Source organism: Crocodylus siamensis, chromosome 5 (genome assembly GCF_052110815.1).
Source record: "Crocodylus siamensis isolate JL-2025a chromosome 5, ASM5211081v1, whole genome shotgun sequence".
NCBI classification, from domain to species: Eukaryota; Metazoa; Chordata; order Crocodylia; family Crocodylidae; genus Crocodylus; species Crocodylus siamensis.
This window is the reverse complement of record NC_143399.1, coordinates 113,424,359-113,431,437: the sequence shown is the minus strand read 5'-3', so window position 1 is coordinate 113,431,437 and position 7,079 is coordinate 113,424,359.

The window sequence follows — 7,079 nt, the reverse complement described above, 5'->3', positions numbered from 1 at the left end:
GAAAATGCTGCAAAGAAAGACATAAGGAAATATTTTAGAACAGGAGGTTTTTCCTGCAGGAATGTGTGAAACAATAGTACTGTGTCAGATAAAAGTCGGATTTATTTTAGATATTCATGTCATCGGTCTCAGATATTGATGTGTATTTGAGGAAATGTGCGAGTCTTTCAGTAGCTGTAGCTGTAGACAGCAAAGAAAATCCAATCAGGTAGTAGAAGATGGTAATTTTAACTTAAAAAGCAGAATAGGTTTTGAACAGGCAATATATGTGCTTTCACAAGTGTACAGTGCAGATCACAGGCCGCCTGTCTTTTCTATAAAGCATCTGCAGTACATTTCTGTGTAATGTAAATGCTACAATGGTGACTTTTGGTGTGACAAACGGGGTAGAGCTATGACACGGTACAGTAGGTCATTCAGAAAGTAAATGAAAATCCTATTCCGCTGTATACATAGTCATAGGGCTGGAAGAGATCTTGAGGGTCATCTAGTCCGATTCTACAGACGCAGAATGCTCTATTCCTATACCATCTCAGGGTCTTGAAAACCACCAATTAAATATATGCTACAAAAATGGTTGTCAATCATTTTAGACTTGGGGCACCCCTCTGTAACTTTTCTGAATTGAGCAGCACCACGGTTTAAAGACTTTAATTATTATAGTGTTTATCTCCTTGCAGTGGGAGTTGGGCAGCGATCAGACAGAGATGAGTTTATCTCCTCACACTTTGTGGCATTCTGCTATTCTTACAGTTAGAAAGCTTGCCCCCAGCCCCTTCTGGAGATATAACTTAAATCTACGTTGCTATAGTTTATCCACGTTGCTTCCCGTCTACATCCCTGCTCCCTGTTGTGCTATCACAAGCATATATAGTGCTTGCTTTTCTTTGGGTCCATGTATTACTACAGGTACTTGGACCAAGATTTTCTTGCCTACGAATAGATTACATTTACCATGCCACAGTGTTTGAGGACCATGGGTGTTTTCCATTTCTCCTTCCACTGCGGTAGATCACTGTTTAAGAGCAGACCCAGTTATAAGCAAGAGGAAAGGCTGTGTGATCCAGATCGCACTGGAGCTGCATTCACACATATTAGATGATTTTGGGAAATGTGAAGAACAGATTTTAGACAACTATTAAGACTATGGGTTTTGCATATGAGAACATGGTTTTTGTTAATATTCAGGAAAACATTTGCATAATTCCCATTCTGTTAAATATACAAGACTATAGCAAATAAATTTCTCTGCTCCATTTAGGCAATCAGGACTCGTAGTAGAGAGAATATCTTTTATTAGACCAACAAGACTTTTGCAAAAAATGTCTTTAATTGCAAGCTTTTGGGCACAAACAGCCTTCACCAGGCATTGGAGAAAAGGTTGTAAGAGTTATCCTTGGTAGAAATGAAAGTTCATATATCTGACCTACTCCATTTATCTGTTTCAAAATTGGTTACCCTGTACCCAGCTGCAAGGCTATCAAGTTAAAAAGACTTCAGACAAAAAATATGGAGGCTTGGAATGAAGATGGCAGGAAAGATCCTACCTAGAAAACTTGTATTAAAAAGGTCTTTTTTTGCATCATAAAAGATCTAAAATGTGCAGAAACCTGATTCCTCCCCCAGCTTGGTATTTGTAGTTATAGAAGTAAACTCTATTAAATTCTTCTTTGGTCCTTTCTTGAAAATGTTGTTATAATGGATGGTGCTATTATGGTAACTATCTACTTGAAACCCCAATAGAAGCATGCTGCTCTATATCCATTATCATTATGAATGCTGTGTACAACTCATAGTTTCACCTGAAAAACCAGTTCTCATTTAATGTTGAGTATTGTCATAATTCGTGTTGAGAAATTCACTTTCCATGAACAAAGATCTAGCTGAGGTCTTATCTGAAGAAGAATGCAAATGTTACTGTAATCATGAAATCATAGAAATTAGGGTTGAAAGGGACCTCAGGAGGACATCTAGTCCAACCCCCTGCTCAAAGCAGGACCATCAGCAAGTATATCAGCCCAGCCAAAGCACTGTCTAGCTGGGGCTTAAAAACTTCCAAGGATAAAGATTCCATCACCTCTCTGGGTAATGTGTTCCAGTATTTTACTACCTTTGTAGTGAGAATATCTTACTTAAATTTCCCTTGCTGCAACTTGAGACCATTGCTCCTTGTTCTGTCATCTGTCACCACTGAGAACAGTGTAGTGCCATCCTCTTTGGAACCTCCCTTTAGGTAGTCCAAGCCCAAATGCACATACCTCTTATACCATAAAATCATCCCACTCTTGTCCTTTGTCCATACAATCACAGATCAAACCAAGCCATGAATTGTATGTCAGTCATGAACTGACCATACAGAAGTGTGGCAGGGCACTGTGTGCCACTTCAAGGCCCTGGAGCTGGCAGCTGCCAGGTGCCTAATGGGGGCAGCCATTTTAGATTCAGGGCCACCCATATAAGCAAGGCAGCACAACATTGCCTGACTGGAGGGCTGCTGTTACCTGGAGGTAAGGGAGGAGCTGTAGGGGAAAGATAGGAGGCTCCTAGATTTCATAGACATTAGGGCTGGAAGGCACCTTGGAAGATCATCAAGTCCAGCCCCCTGCCCAAAGGGCAGGAAGTCAGCTGGGGTCATAGGATCCCAGCAAGATAAGCATCCAATTTGCTCTTGAAGGTGTTCAGTGTAGGTGCTTGAACCACCTCTGATGGCTGTTCCAGACCTTGGGGGCTCGGACAGTAAAGAAATTCTTCCTTATGTCCAGCCTGAAACGGTCTCGCAGTAGTTTATGACCATTCGACCTCGTCATCCCTTGGGGCGCTCCAGTGAACAAACGTTCCCCCAGATCCTGGTGATTACCCCTGATAAACTTACAGGTGGCCATCAGATCACCCCCGAGCCTGCGCTTTTCCAGGCTAAAGAGCCCCATGGCTCTCACGCTGTCGTAAGGTCTGTTTTCCTGACCTCTGATCACACGCGTGGCTCTTCCCTGTTCTTTCTCAAGCTTCTCCACATCCTTTTTGAATTGTGAAGTCCAAAACTGGACGGACGCAGTATTCCAGCTGCGGCCTCACCAAGGCCTAGTACAAGGGGAGAATGCTGTCCTGGGATTTGCTTGAGAAGCATCTATGGATGCAAGCCAGCGTTTTGGTCGCTTTACTAGCCGCAGCATCGCATTGCAGGCTCACGTTCATATTGTGGTCAATGATGACCCCCAAGTCTCTTTCTTCAGTAGTTCTAGCCAGCGTAGCACTGCTGAGCCTATAAGGATGCTGCAGGTTTTTCCTCCCAAGGTGGAGAACCTTGCATTTTTCAGTGTTAAACACCATCAGGTTCTTGTCCGCCCATTTGCTGAGCCTGTCCAGGTCAGCCTGGATCACCCGCCTGTCTTCTGGCGTGGATGCTTTGCCCCAAAGTTTGGTGTCATCAGCGCCCTTGGCCAGTCTGCTCCTGACTCCAATGGCCACATCATTAATGAAAATGTTGAACGGTATGGGTCCAAGGATAGAGCCTTGGGAGACCCCACTGGTCACAGGATACCATGATGAGTGACTGCCATCAATTACAACCCTCTGGTTCCAACCACGGAGCCAATTTCCCAGCCAGTGGATCATGGTGAACCTAAGGCCACAATTGGTCAGTTTTGCCAAGAGGTGATTGTGGGATACCAGATCAAAAGCTTTTTTGAAGTCGAGATATATGACATCAATCTTTTCTCCCTTGTCCAGGTGATAGGTCACCTGGTTGTAGAAGGAAGTGAGATTGGTTAAACAAGACCTACCCGCAACAAACCCATGCTGGCTATCCCTTAGGATGTTGGCGTCAGCCAGTCCATTAAGGATGGCCTCTATAATAAACTTTTCTAAGATCTTCCCTGGGATAGAAGTCAGGCTAATGGGCCTATAGTTAGCCGGATCCACTTTCCTCCCTTTCTTGAAGATAGGCATCACATTGGCCTTCTTCCAGTCTTCGGGCACTACACCGGAGCACCGGGAGTTTTCAAAGATCCGTGCCAGGGGCTGGGCTATGATGCTCGCCAGCTCCTTGAGTAACCTGGGGTGTAGATTGTCAGGGCAGGCTGACTTGAAGGTACCTCTCACGGTGTTCCTTCACGAGGTCAGCATTTATGGAGGGCAGGGGATCTTCCCCACCCGGACCTCCCTGTCCTGTAGTGGGCATGGGCGTCCCATGGAAAGACACTCAAAGTACCCATTTAATAGGTTGGCTTTTTCTTGGGCATCAGTTGTCAGTTGCCCCATCTGGTTCAGGAGGGGTCCAGTGTTGCCCTTGCTTTTCCTTCGGCTCCCCACATATCTGAAAAAGGGCTTTTTATTGTCCTTGGTGCTCGAAGCTAGTTGGAGTTCAGTTGCAGCCTTTCCTGGTTTGCTCCCTGCAGGACCGGACCAGTGCAGAATAACCCTCCTTGGAAGTGAATCCCATCCTCCATCCTTTGTAGCTCTTTCTTTTTAGCCTCAGGAGGTCTGCTAGGTCCCTGGAGAGCCAGGGGCACTGCTATGCCCTTTTTCTGCCTTTCTTCCGAGATGGAATAGACTTAGCTTGTGCATTGAGGATCGCTTCCTTGAGGAGAAACCACCCTTCTTGAACTGCCCTCTCCCTGGGGTCATGGTCTCTTAGGGCCTCACTGACAAGCCTCCTGAGCTTGTCAAAGTTGGCTTTTCTGAAGTTCTGATTTCTGTGTTGCTGACTGACTTGCCAGCTTTACGGTGGATGGTGAAGGTGATCAGCTTGTGGTCGCTGTCACCCAGCTTCCCATCGATCACTAGGTTGCTGAATGGGTTATCCCCTGTAGCCAGTACCAGGTCGAGCAGTGCTTTGCCTCTTGTTGGCCCATAGACTTCTTGAGTCAGGTAGAGGTCATCCACTCATGAGAAGAAGCTTTGCGACTGCTTGGATTTTGCTGAATGATCCTCCCACGAGATGTCCGGGTAATTGAAGTCAACCATGATAACCATGGTCCTGGAGCATACAGCCTCAGCCAGTTCCCAGGCGAACTCCTGGTCTAGCTCAGGACTTTGGGTGGGAGGTCTGTAGTAGTCTCCCACTGTTGTGTCCCCTGTGCTGTGTTCCCCACGAATTTTAACCCAGAGGGTCTCCAGTCCACCCTGATCGCCAATATCAGCTTGCAGGGACATGTAGATTTCTTTAACATAGACAGCTACACCACTGCCCCTTTTATCTACACCATCTCTCCTGTACAGGCTATAGCCATCTATACCCAAGGTCCAGTCATGGGTGGAGTCCCACCAGGTCTCTGTTATCCCAATGACAGCATAATTATTTGCATTGAGCAGGAGGATGAGGTCCTCCTGGTTATTCTCCAAGCTCCTGGCATTTGTGTACAGGCAGGCAAGTGTTCCCTTGGGGGCTCTCGCCTTGCTCACAGATTGTACCAGGGCTGGGGCAAGGGTGGGCTCCCTTAAGTGTCTTGGCCCGCTGGCTTTGCAAGGGTTGCTCAGCGGGCCAGCAGTGGTGGTAGTCCCCTTATCCCTTGGCAGGCTTAGTTTAAAGCCCAGTGGAGCAGGTCAGCCAGTCTGTCTGAGAAGAGCCACCTCCCCAGGGGAGATAGGTGGAGGCCATCTCTTCCCAGCAGCTCGCTGCCTCTCTCGCCAAAAAGCGGGCTGTGGTCAAGGAAGCCAAAGCCTTTCCAATGACTCCTGGTCCTGGGTGTGACCTAAAATTGCACCCTGCTGGGAACGGATGGCCTGGTGCGCCTCTCAGTGGCACGCGAGCCCTCAGGAAATGCCAGGCCAGTTACCACCACGGTGAAAGGCAGGTTGGGGCGCCTTAACCCCTAGCCCCCACAACTGGGTGGGTTACCCCTTTGTGTGGAGGGTGGACCCCCAAAGAGAGAAAAGGGCCATAGACTCAGCCTGTTTGAACTTCCCCTGACTGGCCCATGCTGGGGCCAGGACCGGAAGGGTTGAAGAGCCTGGGGCCCATCACGAGGAATGCCCAAGAGCTGAGAGCCTGGGGTTCAGACTGGCCTGGAGGTGGGCCAGGGCTAGTAGCCAAAGGTCCTGGTGGGGGGACCACACCCGAAGGGGAATCAGCTCAGGGAGTTATGTTGCCCAGCATGGCGGCGGAAGAGGCCACCTGAGGGGAGGAATCCAGGTGGGGTTCAATAGTAGGATTCTGGGGCCCAGCGAGGGGCCGGTGATAGTGAGAACATCATGATGCCATCTGTGAGGCCTGGGCTGTGGTGTAGGGGAGGAAAGGAGCTGCAGATGGCACCCCCCTGGCATCGGGGCAGTAAATGGGTAGCCTCCCACTTAATTAATATCCATTAATTATACCAACAAGGCATGGCAGGTGAGAGTGCGGGCGGTTGGCCCAGGAACAGGTGGGCGGCCTGAAGTGAAAGCGACCCCAAGCAGGCCCCCTGTTACAAGGAGTCTGTGTACTTCAGGTACAGCTTATTACAGCTTCTGCCAAAAGACGTAATATAACAGGGCTATTGTGCATGTTCTTCATCTGAAAGTGGGTCATGACATCCGTGAGGGTCATGGAACCATCGCTTCTCTAGTCATGAATGCATGCGTGTCAATTGTACCATGATGTCACTAGGAGGCATTGCCAAGCAACTTGGTGTTAACAGACCTTCACCTGAAACACAACACACGGAGAGGGGATTGACCACCCTGGTCCTCACCCACCCTCTCAAACTCACCCACTCCCCTTCACTCTCACTTTGACTGCTCCTCCAGTCAAAGCCAGTTGCTCTTCCAGCTACTTCTGAGAGATAGGACAGCAGGCTCGCTCGCCCTAGGTCACGCTGTCGATCACCAGCCCTGCTGCAGACACACCAAGCTGTGATGGCCTTTGGCCTCCTGGGACTCCAACCAAACACACACCCGAACCAATTGTTATGACCTTTGGCCTCCTGGGCCCTCCAGCCACACAACCAGACACTGCAGCTTACTCACTCACACAGGAGACAAAAACAGCGACAGGGACGCAGATCTCTTCAGATTTGTCTCTTAGATCACTCACGGGCAGGCAGCTGTTACTCACACCTGCACCGATCAAACACACAGGTGCACATGACATTTGCCTGTACATT